The sequence below is a fragment of the Hyperolius riggenbachi genome, chromosome 2 (assembly GCF_040937935.1).
Source record: "Hyperolius riggenbachi isolate aHypRig1 chromosome 2, aHypRig1.pri, whole genome shotgun sequence".
NCBI lineage: Eukaryota > Metazoa > Chordata > Amphibia > Anura > Hyperoliidae > Hyperolius > Hyperolius riggenbachi.
This window is the reverse complement of record NC_090647.1, coordinates 494791595-494811775: the sequence shown is the minus strand read 5'-3', so window position 1 is coordinate 494811775 and position 20181 is coordinate 494791595. Positions and strand designations below refer to the sequence as shown.

The 20181-nt window shown below is 45.9% G+C and overlaps 1 protein-coding gene and 1 long non-coding RNA gene across 5 annotated transcripts in view; one reads left to right on the top strand and one right to left on the bottom strand.

The window, feature by feature from the left end:
* The window catches only part of DYRK1A (dual specificity tyrosine phosphorylation regulated kinase 1A), a 150825-nt gene that overhangs the window by 86968 nt on the left and 43676 nt on the right, over positions 1-20181 (top strand). The window lies entirely within an intron of this gene.
* On the bottom strand, positions 5101-7103 carry LOC137544950 (uncharacterized). Its single transcript, XR_011025950.1, has 2 exons — positions 6965-7103; positions 5101-5410 (listed from the first exon to the last, which is right to left on the bottom strand). It is a non-coding gene; the product is annotated as an uncharacterized lncRNA (long non-coding RNA).

The window sequence follows — 20181 nt, the reverse complement described above, 5'->3', positions numbered from 1 at the left end:
CCTGAGTGCTCCCAAAGACTGGCCGCTCTACACTGCGCACGTTCGAGCGCCCTCTGACGCACTCGCGCATACGCAGTGTGGAGCTGCCTGTCTTCGGGAGGACTCGGCTCCCGAAGACTTCCGAAGTCCCCTCGGCGGGGGATGTGAACGGGGGAGCCAGCGCAGCACCAAGCGCACCTGGAGAGGGGAAGGCTCATTAGGACCGAGCCTTCCCTCTCCTTAAGTATTTTATTTAAATATGGGTTCCCATTAGCTTTAAGCTTAAAGGGAAACTTAAGTGATCTAAAAAAAAAAAGTTTATTCTTACCTGGGTCTTCTATTAGCACCTGCAGCCACCCTGTGCCCGCACCATCACTCAAGGATCCTCCGGTCCCCCACAGCCACTGTTTCATTTTCAGCGACTAGCCACTGCACCTGCTTGTTCCTGGCCACGCGCGTCCTCTATTACGAGAAAATCTCTACTGCACCTGTGCAGGACACAGGGCTGTGGAGTCTGTACAAAAATCTTCCGACTCAGACTCCTCAGTTTATGAAATCAATGACTCCGACTCCAACTCCGGGTGCCCAAAATTGCCCCGACTCCAACGCCGTCTCCACAGCCCTGGCAGGACACTCCCGGTGACGGGAGCACGAATGAAGATGCAGTGGCCAGGGACAGAGCCAGGCAGCAAAAACGAAACTAAAGACCCATACACACGGGGTACGGCTGTCGCCGCAGCCACGTGGCATGCGCGTGTTGCGGCGACAGGTCGCCCGTGTGTATAGCGCGCGCCCCGAACCATCGCCCGTCGGAGCTGTTGCCAGGCGATTGACATGGTCAATCGCCGGCTACAGCTGTCGCCGCGACTTCGCCGGAACTGTCACTAGTCCCGCGTGAGTACGCGGGCTAGCGACAGGAGACCTACGCGAGTGAATGGAGCATCCGGCCGGGGGATGCTCCATTCACAAACAGCTTCCTTTCTGGCGAGACGTGTGGACAGCTGTCGCCGGCAGGGAGCTGTCGCTCCCTGTTCGCGTGCGCGCATGCTACAGGGGACAATTATCCCCCCCCCCCCCGATCAGGTAAGTTGCAGGTTTCCTCCTCAGAAACCCCCACAGAACCCCTTTAAGTTTCCCTCTTAGGCTGGTTTCACATTGTGACGTTACAGGCGCACTTTAGAGCAGCCTGTAACGCACCCCACCGCACAGCAATGAAAAATCAATGGGCTGTTCACAGTGCCCACGTTGCGTTACTTAGTACCGCTGCGCCATAACAGAATGTACTGCATGCAGTACTTTATAAGCGGCAGGGCCGCGTTAGACTGCTTGCACATGCGCTGTAATGTTGGGGAGGAGCGGAGAGCGGCCAAGCACATGGCTAATTTAATATTCACTGCACTCAGTGACGTGCAGTGTTTACTTCCTGGAGCGGCAGCTCTGTGCGGCAATTGGCCGGGCGGGACCACGTGATGCCGCATGCGTCCAAGAGTGCGCATCACGGACGCCAGAGTGAGCTGCACAACGCGGCTCACTCTGACGTCCACATTAGAGAGCACCAGGCGTTGCGTTTGGGGCACGTTATGCGACCATAGCGTCCCCTAAAACGCAACGTCCTGGTCTGAAACCAGCCTTAAGGAATGTTTCACACCAATTTGAATCCGAATGTGCAAAACTCGTTGGCTGCACATCTGATGAAGGCCAATGGAGAACCGCACTTCTGCTAGAGTTTGCAAAATTGCGTTCACTTCCTCACGAGCAAAAAAAGCTTACATCTTGAAGCATATATTTGCAGGTCACATGTAAATTTCCATTGCCTTGCATTAGCTGTGGTAAAAGAAAAAGAGCATTTGCATACAAATGCAAATTTTAATGACAAAAAGGCATGTGAAAAAAAAAGTTTAAACCCTGCCTAAAAAAATAGTTGAGTTGTGCTTACCTGGGGCTTCTTTTACACCTGGAAGTATGTGCGGTCCTTCCAGTCCCCTCCGTTATGCCCCTGTTAACACAGTGAGTGGCTCGCTTGAGGGCCATTGTGCATGTGTGGCCTTGGCTGCCGTTTCTTGCAGTTTTTAAAGATAAGTTACAAGGACTCATACTCTGCTGCTATTTGGTTGAGTAACGAGGTGGAGGTTTCTGGACAATTTGCACTTTTGCAATGGAGTACTGTAGCCATGGGTAGAAAGACAGGCAGCTGGAGGGTACTGTGAATTCTGGGAATTACATGGCTGCAAAGCACTAGCACAGCCTTTCTCAACCTTTTTACCCTGGGGGAACCCTGCAAATAACTTTTGGATCTCAAGGAACCCCTGCAAATAATTTTTTCATCTCGAGGAACCCCTACATTTATTTTTCCGGAGGCATGTGGGTGAGGCTGTTTATTTCATTACCCCTATTACACTGCCACTCATACTGTGCTCATTATTATTCTGACCCTCAATTTAGTGCTTCTTTTTCCAGTACCACCTATTATAACGTGCTCTTTTTGCTCTTTTATACTTCCTCCACGATGGGGGGAAATGTCAAGGAACCCCTGCAGAGTCCTCAAGGAACCCTGGGGTTCCAGGGAACCCTGATTGAGAAAGCCTGCACTAGCAAGTACCCTACCAGGGTGCATGGGAGCAGTTAACAGTCAGTGAATTCACCGCCATTAGGGCTCATTTCCACTATAGCGAATTCGCATGCGTTTTTCGCATGAAAATTCGCATAGCAATACAAGTGAATGGGACTGTTTCCACTTGTCAGGATTCCTTTGCGTTTTTCTGTGCAGAAAAAATTCGCATGGCAGAGCCATCAGAATTCGCATACCGCTATGCGAATCGCATACAATGTATTTAATAGGAAATTCGCATGAGGTTTGGGCATGCGAATTTTCATGCGAATTTTCATGTGAATTCGCATAGAAACAATGGAAAAGCACACCAGCACTGCTATGGTTAAATTCGCATACATCGTCATCCATGCGAATTCGCACGAAAATTCATATAGACCCGCATGCGAAATTTTTACCGCGGCGATTCGCACCACACAAGTGGAAATGCAGCCTTAGCCTCCCTGTGTGAAAGAGGCCTAAAGGTGCCAAATTTTGTTTACTCTATGTCAGGGCTTTTTAACCCTGTCCTCAAGTGCCACCAACAGTGCATGTTTTGTGGAAGTCCACAAACGTAGTTAATCAGCTCTGCTGAGACACTAATTACCTCACCTGTGCATGTTTGTGGGTATCTGCAAAACATGCACTGTTGGTGGTACTTGAGGACAGGGTTGGGAAGCCCTGCTCTATGGAGCCATAGAAGAGCTTTCAATTCCCAAATTTTACAAGCTCCTCCCACTCAGGTGTTGCCTAAAGCCTGGAACTCTGTGAACCCATTATCACCAATTCTAACAGTTTCTAAAGGACAACTGAAGTGAGAGGGATATGGAGGCTGCCATATTTATTTATTTTTCAACAGTACCAGGTACCTGGCATCCTGCTGATCTTTCATGCATCATAAGTGTCTGAATCACAGACCTGAAACAAGCATCCTGCATATCCAGTCAAACATCTGATCTGCATGCTTATTCAGCATCTATGGTTAAAAGTATTAGGTCTGTTGCATAAGCCGGTAGTAGGTGGCCAAGGGTCCAAATAATTGCATAATACCATATACTGTAGTACTATTATTATTATTATTTATAAAGCGCCAACATATTCCGTGGCGCTGTACAATGTAAGAAAACAAACAAGGGATACATAATGATACAGACAATGATATACATGAAATATGAACACTGATACAAGATACAGCACTGCTGATTACAACTTGATTTAACATGATGACTAAAATGTATAAATTTCTAACAGTGTGCAAGCAATTGAATTAATAACATGGTATTTGTTTAGACAGTTATTGTACCCGTGGAATTTCATACCGTTGCAACCCTACTTGCGCATCCTCAAGGCCCACCAACGGTGCAGGTTTTGCAGGAAACCACAAACATTCACAGGTGGGGTAATTACTGCATTAGCAGAGCTGATTAATTAACTTTGGGTTTCAACAAAACAGCACTGTTGGTGGACCTTGAGAACAGGGTTGGGAAACTGCTATACAGGGTTCCCCTTTAGTTTCCAAGGACCAGTCATACAGAGCTGCCCTACTGGGCAACTGGGTTTTCCTCTAGAGATGGTAAGATAGAAATAATTCCTGCTTGCATACAAATTGCATGCTGCTTGGAGCAGGCCAATGAAAAGGTACAACTTGCTTGAAATGTACATGCAAGCTAAAATTTTGATTGGCCAACGGTAGGCCAAATTCACCACTTCCATGACAAGGGTCAACAGATTTTGAACACTATGAACAGATTGTGTAGGAAAGCTCCCAATACTGCATGTAGGTGGTAAAACTGCCCAGTGATTGGCCAATCAAAATTAGATGTGTGTGCTCACTTTTAGGCTGCAAACACATCCAATTTTGATTGTTCAATCACTGGACAATTTTACCACCTCATGTAGTATGAGGGAAAGCACATTTTGAATACTATGAAAAGATTGTGTAGATAAGCTCCTAGTGATGACATTGGCCAATCAAAATTGCGTGTGTGTCCAGGCTTTCCCCAGAAACAAAACTCATGAGCCCCTGCATTAGCGGTGGCTGGGAGTATACAGACATTGCTAGTAGTTAGTGAGTTCTGTATATGCATAGAGTGCAAGTTTGTTCCTTTGGCTGCTTGATTTAGAACAGTCAGAGAGACGTGTGCCAGCCGTCCCCTCCTAGAGACAGGCAGCTCTGTGCAATGCCACCTGCAGACAGAGCACCCTGACCCAGAGCTGCACGAGTGGAGCAATGCCTCCTGCAAGAAACTTTCCTCCAGCCACTGGATTATTCCTCAAACTCAGTGGTGCAGGTTAAATCCTAATGCAGGATTTCTCCGTAAATCCCCCTGTATCATCACTGCATTGCCCTGCCCTTTTCCAATGGCTTGCAATAGCACAAGCATGTGTCTAATCTCCTGTCAGTTGCAACTGATCCCCATCAGCCCTCTCCCCTTCTTCTGCTTTGCTTTTTTCCCCCCTTTCCCCCGTCTTTCTTTTACCCCCTCCCTCCCCCGATTAATCTTAAAAGTGTTAACGACAACTTGAAAATGTGACAATGCTCAATTTTCATTTCTTGTTTATTGTTTGTTTTCCTATTGGGCAGCCGGGGATCGGCTCTGCCCTGGCAACTCAGGCTGTCGATTTGCATAGAGCGGCCGCCATTGGCGCGCTCTTTCCCGGTCCCGTCCAATCGGCGGCGGCTGTCAGAGTGGCAGGCTATGCTAATTAGGCGCTGTTGCTGGGGAGCCCGGCGCTTTCCCCTGGATGCTGTTCTTCTGCATTGTGTTGCCTGGCGAGAGACGTTGATCAACGAGTATTTAATGATCTGCAGCAGTTCCTACTCACTGCAGGCAGGCGCACATTCTGGGAACAAAAGTCGAAATAAGGATTTAATTGGCCATCTTAAATACCTTTATCCAAAAGCAACAGAGAGAGGGAGAAGGGAAAAATGCAGGGCCAGTAATGCCATTAAAAAAAAAATACTGTGTGTGCTGTTTTGAGTGATGTAAAAATCCCAGCTTTATGAAGCCAGTGTCAGACTGTCCTAACTCTTTCTTGCTGCCTAATGTTAACCCCTTCATGTCTGATGCTGTTTCTATCCTCAATTTTCCTTGGTGCTTAAACTTAACCCCCTTCTTCCTGGTGTGTAATATAACCCCCAATACCTAGTGTCTAACCTAAACTGCATACATATGCTTTTTCACCCATTCTGGCAATCTCAATCACCAATTCCTGGTGCCTAATTTCCCCTCTTATACCCTGTGTTGACCTTAACCTCCTTTCTTCCTATACCTTTTTTTTTTCTTTTGCTTCATGCTTAACTTTGACCTGATATTAGCAGTCTTGGTGCCCAATATTCTCTTTGTGCCTGTTACAAAAATGTACACTTTTTATCCTGGTCCCTATTAAGTTCCTCTATGCGTGCTGATAACTCCTTGCCACCCACCCAATTTGCTTACATCTTCTTGATGCTTAAATTAACCTCCTCCTTTCTAGAACATCTGACAGTCCCCTCCTCCCCAAATGCCAAACGTTAACCCTTTATTGTCTGTAATATATCATTAGCGCCTTCCCATCTGTTACCCGATTTTAAACCTCCCTCTTCCTTTTGCCTGACCTTAAAGGGAACCCAAGATAAGATGGATATGGAGGCTGCCATATTTATTTCCTTTTAAACAATACCAGTTGCCTGGCAGTCCTCCTGATCCTGTGTCTCTAATACTTCTAGCCATAGACCCTGAACAAGCATGCAGCAAATCAGCTGACTCGGGTTTTAGCCATATGCTTGTTTCAGCGTTCTGACTAAGACCATACTCGTGTCAGAAGATCAACAGGGCTGCCAGGCAACTGGAATTGACAAGGAAATAATTATGGTAGCTTCCATATCCCTCTTACCTTGCATTTCCTTTAACTATGTTCTGACTGGTGTCTTACCTTAAAGGGACTCCGAGCACCTCTCATGGGTATGTCTTTAAGACTCCGACCAGTACTGCAAAGTGCTTAAAGATACATAATGCCTACTTTTAGGTAGCTTTTGCTCTCCTCTTTCATTTGATGCCTGAATCGCCATTCTACACCAAATAGTTTTCGTTCGATTTCAATTCAAAAATAGCTGCTGCCATCTTGGCTGTGCTATAATTTCTGGGTCACCCCTGTCTTCTCTGTTAGAGAAGTGCATCTCTGAATGAAGCAGGAAGAGGAAGTGACGCATGGCCATTGCAAGAGGCTCCTCCAGAGGGATCATAGCACGACTTTGTTGGAAGTCGTCTGGCTTAAAGGCATGCCCATGAGAGGTAATCGTAGTCAATATAACCTCCCTGCCTAGTGCCTAACCTTAACAGGCTAGCTTACCAAACAAGTGTGTAGTTGCCCTTCTATATATGATCATTCTAAAGGCGGCCTAGATCAATAACCTACCTGTATTTCCAGGCTTATAAGGAGCAAAGCATGGTGCGAGCCTCAGCAGAGGAGGTGGCGGTGGTTAATTGTGCGCTGGCAGAATGTGATCCACACATGCATCCCAGCCATGAGAAAGCTGCTTGCATGCCCTGGAACGTGTACTGCATTCTAAAAATACTCAGCCCAGGCATGTGCTGGTGTTGCAACAGGTGGCCTCTGGGGTGAACACTGCCAGATAATTTTAGTCTTCAGTCACATGTATTGAACTCGCCAATCAATGATTATATTTTCTTTTTTTTTTTTATACTGGTGTCTGTAAGGTATTGGGTATAAAGGGCACTAAGTGTTATGTAAATATGAAAAGGTGTCGTCTCTCTCCCCATCCCCCTTCCCCAGCATAGTGTGGGGTGCACAACTATATACTAAATCTTTTTGAGGTTCTACTCCCTCTGGAGTCAATTTCCATTCCTATGCTCAGTTTTTAAAGGCCAAGTGCACTTTTAAAGGTCAACTGAAGCCAGAGCGATCTGGAGGCCGACTATTTCCGTTTAAGCAATACATGTTGCCTGGCTGTCCTGCTTGATCCTCTGCCACTAATACTTTAAGCCACAGCCCCTGAACAAGCATGCAGCATTAGCTGCGTGCTTGTTTCTGGTGTTGTTCAGACACTGCTGCTGCCAAATAGATCAGCCGGGTTGCCAGGCAACTGGTATTTTTTAAGAGGAGATAAATGTCAGCCTCCATACTCTTCTCACTTCAATTGTCCTTTTAGGCCTCTTTCACAGTGCGCTGTTTAAGTCGCATGTTAGAAAATGTACCAACGCAGGCTAACGCACAGCAATACTAAGTCTGTGCGACCTTCACAGTGCACATGTTGCGTTTGTGTGCAACGTGTAGCGTTATTAGAAGGTGCTACCTGCTGTGCGTTATACACGTTATTAGCTGCGTTGGACTGTTTGCACATGCTCAGTAATGACTTGGAAGCATAGTTTTCATTGCCTGTATGCTCTACTGTATGCTACATTAACAGGGCATAAAGTTGCGTTGCGACTTTTTGGGGGCATCAAAATGCAATGTCCTACTGTGAAAGAGGCTTTAACCACTTCCGGATTCTCGGAGCGTATATACACGCCCCTGAATCCTGAATGTCAGCTCACGGAGGGTGTCTCCGTGAACACCCTGCGAGCCGATCGGCGGCTCGCAGGGTAAATGTAAACACACGGGGAAGACCTTCCCCGGTGTTTACATGTATACGGCGCTGCTGCGCAGCAGCGCCGTAGAGGAGATCGGCGATCCCCGGCCTCTGATTGGCCGGGGATCACCGTCATCTGATAGGCTAAAGCCTATCCCATCAGGCGCAGGACGGAAATCCGTCCTGCGCCGCTCACAGGGGGAGGGAGAGCGAGGGAAGGGGAAGGAGGCCAGGAAGCGCTGCGGAGGGGGGCTTTGAAGAGCCCCCCCCCGCAAGCGCAAGAAGCCGGCGGCGATCAGACCCCCCCCAGCAGGACATCCCCCTAGTGGGGAAAAAAGGGGGGAAGTCTGATCGGCCTGGCTGCTAGCTGATCGGTGCTGCGGGCTGGAGAGCCCACGCAGCACCGATCAGCACAAAATAGCGTGGTAGGGAAGTGGTTAAGGCCTGGAACCCACTGAAATCCGAAAACGCAACCGCTAGCGTTTTGCCTGAGCGGTTTGCAAGCGGATTCATGCGAGTTTTCGGTCGCGTTTTGCAACAGTGTATTTTTTTCCTCAGCGGTTGTGTAGCGTTTTGCGTTTCACGTTTTTATCCTGATTGGTCCTGTGAATTATTTTTAATTTTGTTACAGTGTGCTGAACCGCAAAACGCTAGCAAAACCGCTCAGTTTAGGTTTTGCTGAGCGTTTCTGCTAGCGTTTCAATACTTTACATTGAAGCGCTAACGCTCCCAAAATGCTGCAGGTCCTGCGTTTGCGTTTCTGGGAAACGCAAACGCTCCTGTGGAAGTTGCCCCATCCATTAACATCAGCTGAGCGTTTTGGCAAAACGCTAGCGTATCGCAGCGCTGCCAAAATGCTCAAAAAAACGCTCTTGTGGGTTCCAGCCCTCAAGCAAAGTTCACTTATCAGATGCCCTACAGGTCTCGCTACCAGGCATTTACTGTGTATAATATATGACCACAGCGATCTCCATGAATCCACAGTGTAGTAAATGTAGGGGTGTGGCCTCCCATCATTCCTTGGATGCTATATAGAGCTTCTGCACAAAGAATATAGGACTCCTTTTGGAGCACAGTGCAGGCTGAGTAGGGTGGAATGGAGGCTGATATGATATATAAATGGGATATCCCATGTAGCAAGTGCTTTAGGGGCTTCTGTAGGGCTAGGGACGGCAGCCAATAAACATACTTTAAAGAGATTCTGTAACGTCAAAACGTCCCCTGGGGGGTACTCGCCTCGGGTGGGGGAAGCCTCAGGATCCTAATGAGGCTTCCCACGCCGTCCTCTGTCCCTCAGGGGTCTCGCTGCAGCCCATCCGAATTCAATCCCGTCGATCCGTCCGTGCGGAAGATTTCGCTCGATCGCCGGCGGGTCGGGAGTGCATCGATAGCGGCGTTCGAATGCCCGACGACCGACGCTAGGGGCAATAAATTACCTGCTCCATTCGGCGAGTGTCCCCTCAGTCTCCGCTGTCCCTTCTTCGTTCTCGGCTCCTCCAACTTCACTGAACTCCCTGCCCCGGCAGGGAGTTTAAACAGTAGAGCGCCCTCTACTGTTTAAACTTCCCCGGCAGCAAGTTCAGTGACACTGGAAGAGCCGAGCACGGAGAAGGAGCAGCGGTGACTGAGGGGACACGCGTCGGCAGAAGCAGGTATTGTATGCGGGGGAAGGGGGCACCGGCAGCTCCACAGATTGTGATCGGTTTCATGCTGAAATCGATTCACAATCTGTTTGCAGTAAAGGCAGCCATACGATCCCTCTCTGATCAGATTCAATCAGAGAGGGATCTATCTGTTGGTCAGATCTGATGGCAAATCGACCAGTGTATGGCTACCTTAATGCTGGGTACACACTATGAGATTTTCTGGTCGATTTACTGTCAGATCGATTTTTTTCCAACATGTTTGATTTGCTTTCCGATCGTTTTCCGAGCATTTTCCGATCGATTTCCTATTAAAGTGCACGGAAATCGATTAGAAAATGCTCGGAAATCGATCAAAAAGCAAATCAGACATGTTGGAAATAATCGATCTGACAGTAAATCGACCAGAAAATCTCATAGTGTGTACCCAGCATTAGAAGTTCACTCATCCTCTAAGCTTGGTAGAGAAACTCAATGGCAGCCGTATACACGAAGCACAGTTGTACTACCATTGGTCTGTGCCGTGAAAGATCTGCATAGGAACATGCAGGCTATGCACATTACATCCACTGGGGAGGAGCAATAATGTACAGTACAGTGTTGCATACTGTATAGACTGACTGGAGGAAGGACACACTAGCTGATCTCTCTCCCCCTCAGCATTGTCCCAGAGTAGTGAGACAGCCCCCAGCATTTTCTTCATGTATACATTCATTAGCTCTTTATGTTATGCTTTTAATGCACATACAGATGTAGTGAGGAAACCCTTAGGCCCTGCTCAGACTGTCAGCATTTGTAGAACGCGTATGAATTCAAAGAAACGCAAGTTGAAAAACGCATGCGTTTGTCTTGTGTTCGAATGCGTTTTACACACACACGTGACCCGGGGAAAAAAATTATGGGAACCGCAGAGGGAAACGTACGCTAAAACGCAATAGTACGCATTTTTTATAAGCGTCCATAGACTTTCATTGCATCAGTTTCTGTGCGTGATGCACAGAACTGCGTGCAGCAATGCGGATGAGAAACGTATACGTCTCATACGCATACATGTGAACGAGGCCATTGGAAAGCATTGATAGGCGTTTCTATGCGTATATTGTACCCGTACACGTTCCCTCAAAACGGCTAGGAACAATTGGACTCAATTCACTAAGCTTAACTCCTCTCTTTAATAACTACTGAGCTGTTTTACAGTTATTACCATGGTGATATAATTGTGATAACTGTAAAACAGCTCAGAAGAGTTATTAAAGAGAGGAGTTAAGCTTAGTGAATTGAGGCCTATATAGTCTGAACAGGGCCTAATGCTGGGAATACACGGTTCGTTTTTGCCTTCGTTTAAACCTTCGATTCGTTCGGTAAACGAATCGAGTGTTGAAAACGTATGTGAAAATAGTCATAATCTCATTATAGTTTCGATTAATAGACCCCAAAAACGAACGACTAGTGATCGAACATGTTTGATATTATCTCTCTTTATCCATCTAATCGAGCCATTGGTAGGCTTGATGGCTGTTCAGATCGATTATATATTCGTTTATGCTAGTCCGTCCCTGTAAAAAGGGATTTTCGTTTCGTTTCTTTGCAGCCTTCGATCATTGGAAAAACGAAACCATCAGAATCGAAAAAAAAAACGAAACCGTGGGTGGTGATATTAACCGTATGACCGATTATTTCGGGATCGAAAAGGACAAAAGGCACAATCGAAACGAAGGTTTAAACGAAGGCAAAAACGAACCGTGTATTCCCAGCATAAGTATTCCCTGAGAAATTGCTGACTGTTGCTGGTCTCCTCTAGCCATGCATTGGTTGATCATTTCCCAGTATGTGATCAGTTCTCAACACGTGGTTCTTATACTCCAGGAGGGTATTTATGTTGTGTTCCGCTGCTTGTAGTCTGTGCATTGAAGAGGTTTTGAGGTAAAAAGTTGATAAATCTCAGTCTTGAATAAGTGTGTTTTAGCTAATGAAAAGCATAGAGGCTGCATGGAAAGAATTCATTAACAATTGGGTAACATGGCTAACAAATATGTATACACCAAGGGGTACTTAAAGGACACCCGAGGCAAAAATAAACCAATCAAATAAATGATTGTATCTATCTTCCTTCTCCTAAAAATGACTTTTTAATATATTCCGCCGTTTTATTTTGTTTAAATGTACTTTTTAAGTTTTAACTGTTTTATTGTTTTTGCTTAAAGTGAACCAGAGACTAAGCACCCTCATGTATTTTACCATATATATCAGTGGGAACATTAGAGAACACCTATCCTGCTCTCGGTTTCATTATTCATTGTTCAGCTTGCTTGTTTCAGCACTGATAAAATCCCTGACTGAGCATTCAGTCTGGCTTTGCTATGACTGTTATGATTCCTAAGCAGAGCCACTAGGGGGCAGGCTTGGGCTTGAAGACACCAGAGAACACAGACTCAGCTATAATGATTCCTGAGCAAAGCCAGACAATGCTCAGTCAGGGATTTTATCAGGGCTGATGAGAAGCAAGCTGAACAGTGAAGAATGAAACCGAGCAGGGTAGGTTTTTTCTCTAATGTTCCCACTGATATATATGGTAAAATACAGGGGTGTGCTTCATCTCTGGTTCACTTTAATGACACATTCATTGATGTATGCCAGAGCTAAAATCTATGAACTGTTGATCCTTTTTATCTCTTTCCTGCTCTCAGAAGCCATTTTCTGCTAGGAAAGTGTTTTATAGTTGGAATTTCTTATCGGTGAGGGTCACACTTACATACCTGATATTTAACTCTTTCAGGCACAGAAAGAAAAAAAGGAACACAGCATAGTTATTAGTGTGCTTGACACTGTACATACCCATATCTATATCATCGTGTCACATATCACTTTGGGTATCCTTTAACCATTAGCTAACAAGGCTAACAAAAATGTATACATCAGGGGTTACTGACCTGAGAGGGATATGGAGGCTGCCATATTTGTTTCATTTTAAACAATGCACATTGCCTGGCTGTACTGCTAATTCTCTTCTAATGCTCTTAGCCAGAAACCCTGAGCAAGCAAACAGATAAGATGTTTTACTTAAGCACCAGGACCTCGGAAGGGGGAAGCCTCCATCGTTGTCCTCCAGCTTGTTCCACCGCTGGCACCCCTGCAGCGGCTGTGTTATTTACATTTGCCTGCCTACACAAGTGCACTAGTGGCTTTCTGCTCGGGCTCTAGCAGAAATAGTTAAGCCCAACCAGGGCCCCTCTATTATGTATGCGCAGACTGCTCACGCCTGCGCAGTGGAGCGGACCTGGCTATTTCTGCCGGAGCCCGAGGGAAAGCCGCTAGTGTGTTTGCGCAGGAGTGGAGATGAGCAGAACTTTCAGGGGAGCCAGCGCTGGATTCCCTCTCTTGAGGAGGACGGGGTAAGCTTCTTTAGGATCCAGAGGCCTCCCCCTCCCGAGGTAAGTACACCCAGGGTTACCTTTTTCCTCCCTTCAGGTACACTTAAAGAGAAATTGTAACCAAGACATGAACTTCATCCAAATCTGGAGCTGATACCCCCTTTCCCATGAGAAATCTTTTTTGCTTTTCACAAACTGATCATCAGGGGGCTCTGTATGGCTGATATGGTGGTAAAACCTCTCCCACAGTGTGATGTCAGGACCATGGTTCTGGCATCACACTGTGGGAGCCTTGTATTGTGGGAAATAACGGCTGTTTACAGCTGTTTCCAACTGCCAAAAAAAAAAAAAGCAAGCAGCATCTCCTTCCACTGACATCACCTGCCAGCAGTAAAGATGTCACCATGTGATACATTTCAGAATGTAAGGCCTCTTTTTCACGGACAGTTAGGCTTCTTGCACACAGGGACGTTACAGGCGCACGTTAGTGCAGCCTGTAACACTCCCCCAACGCACAGCAATGTAACACAAGTGGGCTGTTCACACTGCCCACGTTGCGTTACATTGTAACGCAGCAAAGTGCTGCATGCAGTACGTTATAGGCGGCTAAGCCGCGTTAGACTGTTGCACATGCTCAGTCTTGTTGGGGAGGAGGGGAGAGTGGCCGGGCACATGGCTAATTAATATTCACTGCACTCAGTGACGTGCAGTGTTTACTTCCTGGAGCGGCCGCTCTGTTCGGCGATTGGCCGGGCGGGACCACGTGATGCCGCATGCGTCCAAGAGTACGCATCACGGACGCCAGAGTGAGCTGCACAACGCGGCTCACTCCGACGTCCACATCAGAGAGCACCAGGCGTTGCGTTAGGGGCACGTTATGTGCCCTATAACGTCCCCTAAACGCAACGTCCTGGTGTGTAACTAGCCTTAAACTATGTGCTTAGCAAGACTGTTTGCAAGCAGCAGTGAGCAGTTATCTGGCAGCAGCAAGCAGTAACCATCCCATGGAAAAGAGGCCTTAATCGGGGAGAGGAAAGATTTTACAATGGGCAAACACTGACAAAATCATTTATACATTATTATTGTAAAAATTAAGCACTTTTTTAATTTATTTTAACTGGAGTTCCTCTTTAAGTTTGACTGCATTTGCTGGATGCATGTTTCAGGTCTGTGATTTAGACATTATTGATGCATGAAAGATCAGTAGGATAGCCTGGCAATATGCATTGTTTAAAAGGAAATAAATATGACCGCCTCCATATCCCTCTCAGGTCAGTTGGGTACTTGGCAACCTTTCATAAAGGGGTATATGCTTTAATGATTTTGATGCACTCTGCTCAACCACATTGCTCATTCGGTCATATTTACATTTATGTAAGCAAAAATCTATTGAGGGTCTTTAGAGCTCTTAGGGCCCGTTTCCACTATCGCGGAAATCTCCGCGATTCCGCAGAGTTTCCCCGCACACGAATCGCACGGGGAAACTGCCATAGGGGAGGATGGCACCGCCGGCCAAATCGCTTGCTGTAGCGATTTGGCCAGAACCCCCCGACAGAATTCGCGGCGGAGGCTGCGATTCCCATAGCCGTGCATGGCATGGCTCAAGGGATTCACCTGCGATACCGCCCACCCACTCAGTGCCGGCGCGCGTCTCGGAGACGCACGTCGCACAAGTGGAAACAAGGCCTTAGTGTTTTACCATTTGATGCAGTGCTATGTGGCCATCACTTCCTTACCATCTCCATCACAAACTCAAGCAGATTATCCAGCATGTCCAAGCTACATTCACTTGACTAAACTCTATGTGAAATAGTTTGGAAGTCGAGTGATCTGACTCCCTCGGGGCGGGGCAGCATCTTTGGTCAAGGTGAGAAATCGATGTGCCCAACCAGTGTTACAGGTGCTGTGGACTCCCATCTACCCCTGGCTGTGTCATTAGTAGTGGGGAATACAATGTATAGGTTGTCATTCAGAAGTGAGGGAAGACTTGAGTGGGGAAAGCAGTTCCTACTGCATGGGGTTGGGTTCACACTGATTATGCAGGAAGGATGATGGGAGAGATAGTAAGGCCTTGTTCACATAAATCGCTATCGCAAGCGCTGAACAATTTGTAGTGCTTTACTAAGCGCTTTCAGAGCGATTTGCGCTTTTCTAAGCGCTTTTGTGTAGCAATGTTTTTTTCGCATGCTGATGTCAGTCAGGGAGTGAACTCCTTGCCCCGGAAATTAATAAATATAATGTATAGGATAGAAAGCTCTCATCACTCATGTGAGCACATTCACATAGAGCAACATCGCAGAATTGCATTTAAGGCCATCTTTAAAATTGCCAGTGCTTACAAAAAAAAAAAAAGAAGCAAAATTGCTCCAAGTGTGACAAACCCTAATAGTTTTGTGGAGATGGGTTTCAAGCCCTTTTTTTTAATTTCTTAGTGAAATCAGACAAGGCCAGTGGTTTGAGAAATGTTCCTAACATATTGCTGTATATTAACATTGCTGCCTTGCCCCAGCCTGTTTATATGGTATGTGTATGATGAACACAGTGTTCACAAATCCACCTCCAGTATCTTGTAAGCTATGTCACTAGCTTAGAGATCCATTTATATAGCGCCGACATCTTCCGCAGCGCTTTACAGAGTACATAGTCATGTCCCTAACTTTCCCTCAGAGGTGCTAACAATCTAAACTTTACCACAGTCCTATGTCCATTGTAGTCTAGAGCCAATTTAGGAGTAAGGATAAGCCAAATGATCGGTAGGCTTTCGGAATGTGGGAGGAAACTGGAGTGCCCAGAGGAAACCCACGGAGACCTGGGGAGAGCATACAAACTCCGTGCAGATAGATTCGAACCTGGGGTGCTCTGTAATCCTGTATACTGACACAGTATTATTTTTCCTCCCATGTGAAATGACTAATACAATAAACAAATCTATTTGTAGGAAGGTAAGGCAGAAAGAGACCTCCCACCCTTCTTAAACAGCAGCAAAGGGCATTCCCAGGTGCCTGTAAATAGGGTCATTCAAGGTAAAGCAGCCAAACCTATCTGATGTGCTCTCTGTCAGCTTTAATAGTTCTGGCAGTTCTCCTAGTCTAACGCCAGCTCTGCTCTATACAGTTTCTGTACATCTCTGGAAGGAACAGAACACTCAGATAATCTGTTACTACTTTACAATGCACTCAAATTAAACTGTTAATGTGGATCTTTAGCCAGTGCTTTTTTTTTTTAATAACTTCGCGGAGGTGTAGAAAGTCTGTCAAGTTTTTAGTGCCCACTGTGGTGCACTCTTACCTTTGGTATGTTTTCGTATTATGTTTTTGGTTTCCTTGAGACAATTGGCAAGGGTGATATTTCTAAGGCCTTGTTCACATTGCGTTCGGCGTTTTTTGACACAATTTTTTTTTTTGCGATTCTCGATGCTTAGGTGGGCGGTGCATTTTTGTTAAAAGCGTTTTTCCCTAGCGTTTTTTTAATTCACTCCCTGACACAAGGCAGGAAGTTAACTGGTTGACCCGGAAAATAATAAATACAGTGTATTTATTATTATAAATGCGAATGCAATTGCTGCACAAGGCAATTTTGTGAGCATTTTGTGTTTTTCCTATACCTTCCATTGAGGCAGAAGCGTGGTGAGTGGATTGGAAACGAACCACTCAGATGTGACCTCTCTTGTAGGGAATCATTGCACAACCGTCTTTAGGGCGATTTTGAAAATCGCCTGCGCATAAAAAAGGACAAACGCCTTTAGTGTGAACAAACGCTAAGGGCCCATTCGCACTGCGGATAGCAAAACGCTAGCGATTAGTGCTTTGCTGTGTCGCATTAAATGCATATTTTGCACTGTAGATTTTCATGAATTTTTTTTTTTAGCAGTCAGGATTTTACATTGCAATCTCTATTGCTGAAAAGCACTGCATGCACCATGTTGGCATTTATCGCCAATCGCTGGTGATTGTGAGATCACTGCCGTGTAGTATACATTATACTAGCACTTTTGCGATCGCCCCAGTGTGAATGGGCCCCTTAAGGTGCCCAATGATGATGCAGTCTTGATTGTTCAATCTTGCCACTTGTACGTAAAATGGACCACCTAAAATATCCATTCACTCACTTCTACTTCAGAGATTTGATAAAATTGTACAATCAAGATTGTATCTTTGATGGGCACGTTAAAGTGGACCTGACCTCTTTCACTGAACAGAAGGAAAACCTAGAAATGCACCCTGTATGTATTTAGAGAGTTTAGCCTAATTCCCCTCTTCTGTGACTAATCACAACTGTAATTTGATCTTTCAGCTGTCATCTCAGGAATCTCCTCTGCACGGCAGCTAATTTGTAAACACAGGATGTTAACCCTGTGTCTGCTTCCATGAAAGCAGGAAGTAGACACGCTGAAGATTGATTGCAGGATTCGTATTAGTTGTAACAAGAAAATGTTTTCTTTACACGTTATTATGCTTTTGCTTCTCTTTTAGAGCAGAGAGGAAGTTTTGAGTTCAGGTCTGCTTTAAAGGGAAAATTACATCAATAAACATGTTCAAGCCTGATGTCTGGGCAGACTAGACTTAAAGGTATTTTGTGGATATGGGGTACACTCTTCTCAGTTGTGTGGGATAACAAATTGTCTTCTAATCAATGCTCCTTCTAAACTTTTTACGGAGAGATTTTTCAGAGCCGGGAGGGTTACAAAGTTTTTGCTTTCTGGTTCCCTACTGGGGCTATTTTGCCTGCAACTGCTGCTTGGCTGTCAGTGAGAACCCTGGTGGTCCCAAGCACAGGATATGAGCTGTTTTCTCAGTGAAAGGTATTCTCTTTAAAGCGGGAGTGTCACCATAAAAATCAAACTTCAACAGCAAAGTGTATTAAGTGATAAAGATGCTAATCCTGCATTCAAAACTTTTTCTGCTGTTATGATTTGGAGTTATCGCATACTTAAGGAGCACTGGCCCTTTAGTAGTCAGTGCCAAACCGTTGCATGCTGGGGGTTCTTTTTATCTATAATTTATTCCTCCTCTTCCATTTATTTCCCTGCCTAGCTGCTTATCTGAAACACGATCCCCTGCTCACTAAGTTACACAGCGAGACAGGGCTGTGGAGTCAGTCGGGGCAATTTTGGGCACTCGGAGTTGGAGTCGGAGTTGTGATTTCAGAAACTGAGGAGTCGGAGTCGCATGATTTGTGTACAAAATCCACAGCCCTGTTAAGTATTAGACTAAGGAGTCGGAGTCGAGGAGTCGGTCGGGGCAATTTTGGGCACCCGGAGTTGGAGTCGTGGTTTCACAAACTGAGGATTCAGAGTTGGAGTCGGAAGATTTTTGTACCGACTCCACAGCCCTGCAGGGAGATATATAAGCAGTGTTCTCCCCAGAATTTTTATTCAGCCGGGTGGCAAGAAAAAGTAGCCGGGTGGGGGCTAGATGAGGGAATGCAGGGCCTGTGCTTCTGTGCGCAACTCTGCTTGCAGCATAGGAGGAGGTGAGCAGATAAGAGACGGGTGCTCACTAAAACTAGGCGGGTGGCACTCCCGGCTAAAAGAGCCTGTGGAGAACACCATATATGGTAGACATGTGTGGTGTGAGTGAGCCAAGTCTTAATTAGAATATATTATGCACCCAGAATTTTCATAGAATAGAAGACTGAATACACTCCAGTCCAAATTTACAGTAGTCTATCCCCTGTGCAGAAATAAATGGCTATTGAGAGCTTACAGCCAATTTGTTAGTACCTGTTTGTGACAACAGCCTGTGAAACTGCCTGTGCACCGCTTATACAAACGTGTTTTTTACTGGCTGAAACGAGACTGTTAAGTAGAGGTAACTGCACTGCTTTCCGATTGTCCATCTGAACTGAGCCATAGAACTTCTATCAGGTGTCATTGCTGTCTTTATTTCCACCAACAAAATACCTTTCGCGTCTTGTCCGAGCACCTCGCACATAATCAGGGCTATTGTGTGTTACAATTCCCTCCCTCAGCAGCCAAAAAGCGGACCTGAACTCAGAACTTCCTCTCTGCTCTAAAAGATAAGCAATAGCATAACATTTAAAGAAAAACATTTTTGTTACAGCTTACAGAACTGCAATAAATCTGCAGTTTATTTCCTGGAAGCAGACAAAGGGTTAACATCATGTGTTTACAATTTAGCTGCTCTGCTGAGGCAGTAAGCTGACACAGCTGAGAGATCAAATTACAACTTGTGCTTAGGGCTCTTTCACATAAGGGCAGACTTTGTGCGTTAACGCAAACGGCAGCCGTTTGTGTTAACCAAGGTAAGATGAAAGTCCATAGACTTTCATTTTACCTTTCACACCCGACGCTGCGTTTCGATGCGTTGCGGTTCCGACGCACCCGGGCGCAGTTTTTCCTCCAACGCACCCGCGAGCCGGCGTTTTCCGTCGGGTTTAATTACCAGCTACCGCCGCTGATTGCGTCGCACCGCAGATACCCGACGACACGCCGCAGGCAGACAACGCGTGCAGGAGAACGGCTCCTGTTCGCGTTGTCTGATGTGAAAGAGCCCTTAGTCGCAGATGAGGGGGAATTAGGCAGGCTAAACTCTCTAAATACATACAGGGTGCATTTCTCTGTTTTTCTTCTGTCCTGTGCAAGAGTTCAGGTCCACTTTAAAGCAAGCTCCGCTCTCTTCACAAGGGGTGTCTTTTATACAGAATCAGACACAAGCAGATAAGCATATCCCTCTCAGGGTCAGAGAGCATAACACCTGTGCAGCAGTTTACAAAGTTTGGCAGGAACTAATTAAAACCACTATATTTCATATGGTATTTTCTTTTAGCCTGACCAGTATGAGTCATTTTCTGTAAATGGCATTACATTTTAAAATGGTAGTGTGTGGTTTGGGATAGCTCTGCCCTAATCTGATAGAAATTTAAGTGCTGAATGAGAAAATCCTACTTATCACATCAGCACCAGGTACCTCTGCAGGGCCTGTCCCTCTTGTGTGAGTCGGTCTGCTGTGTGCTGTGAACTGGTCTTTGGAGCAAGGGGTTGTAAATTGATTTTCACCAAACTTTGGC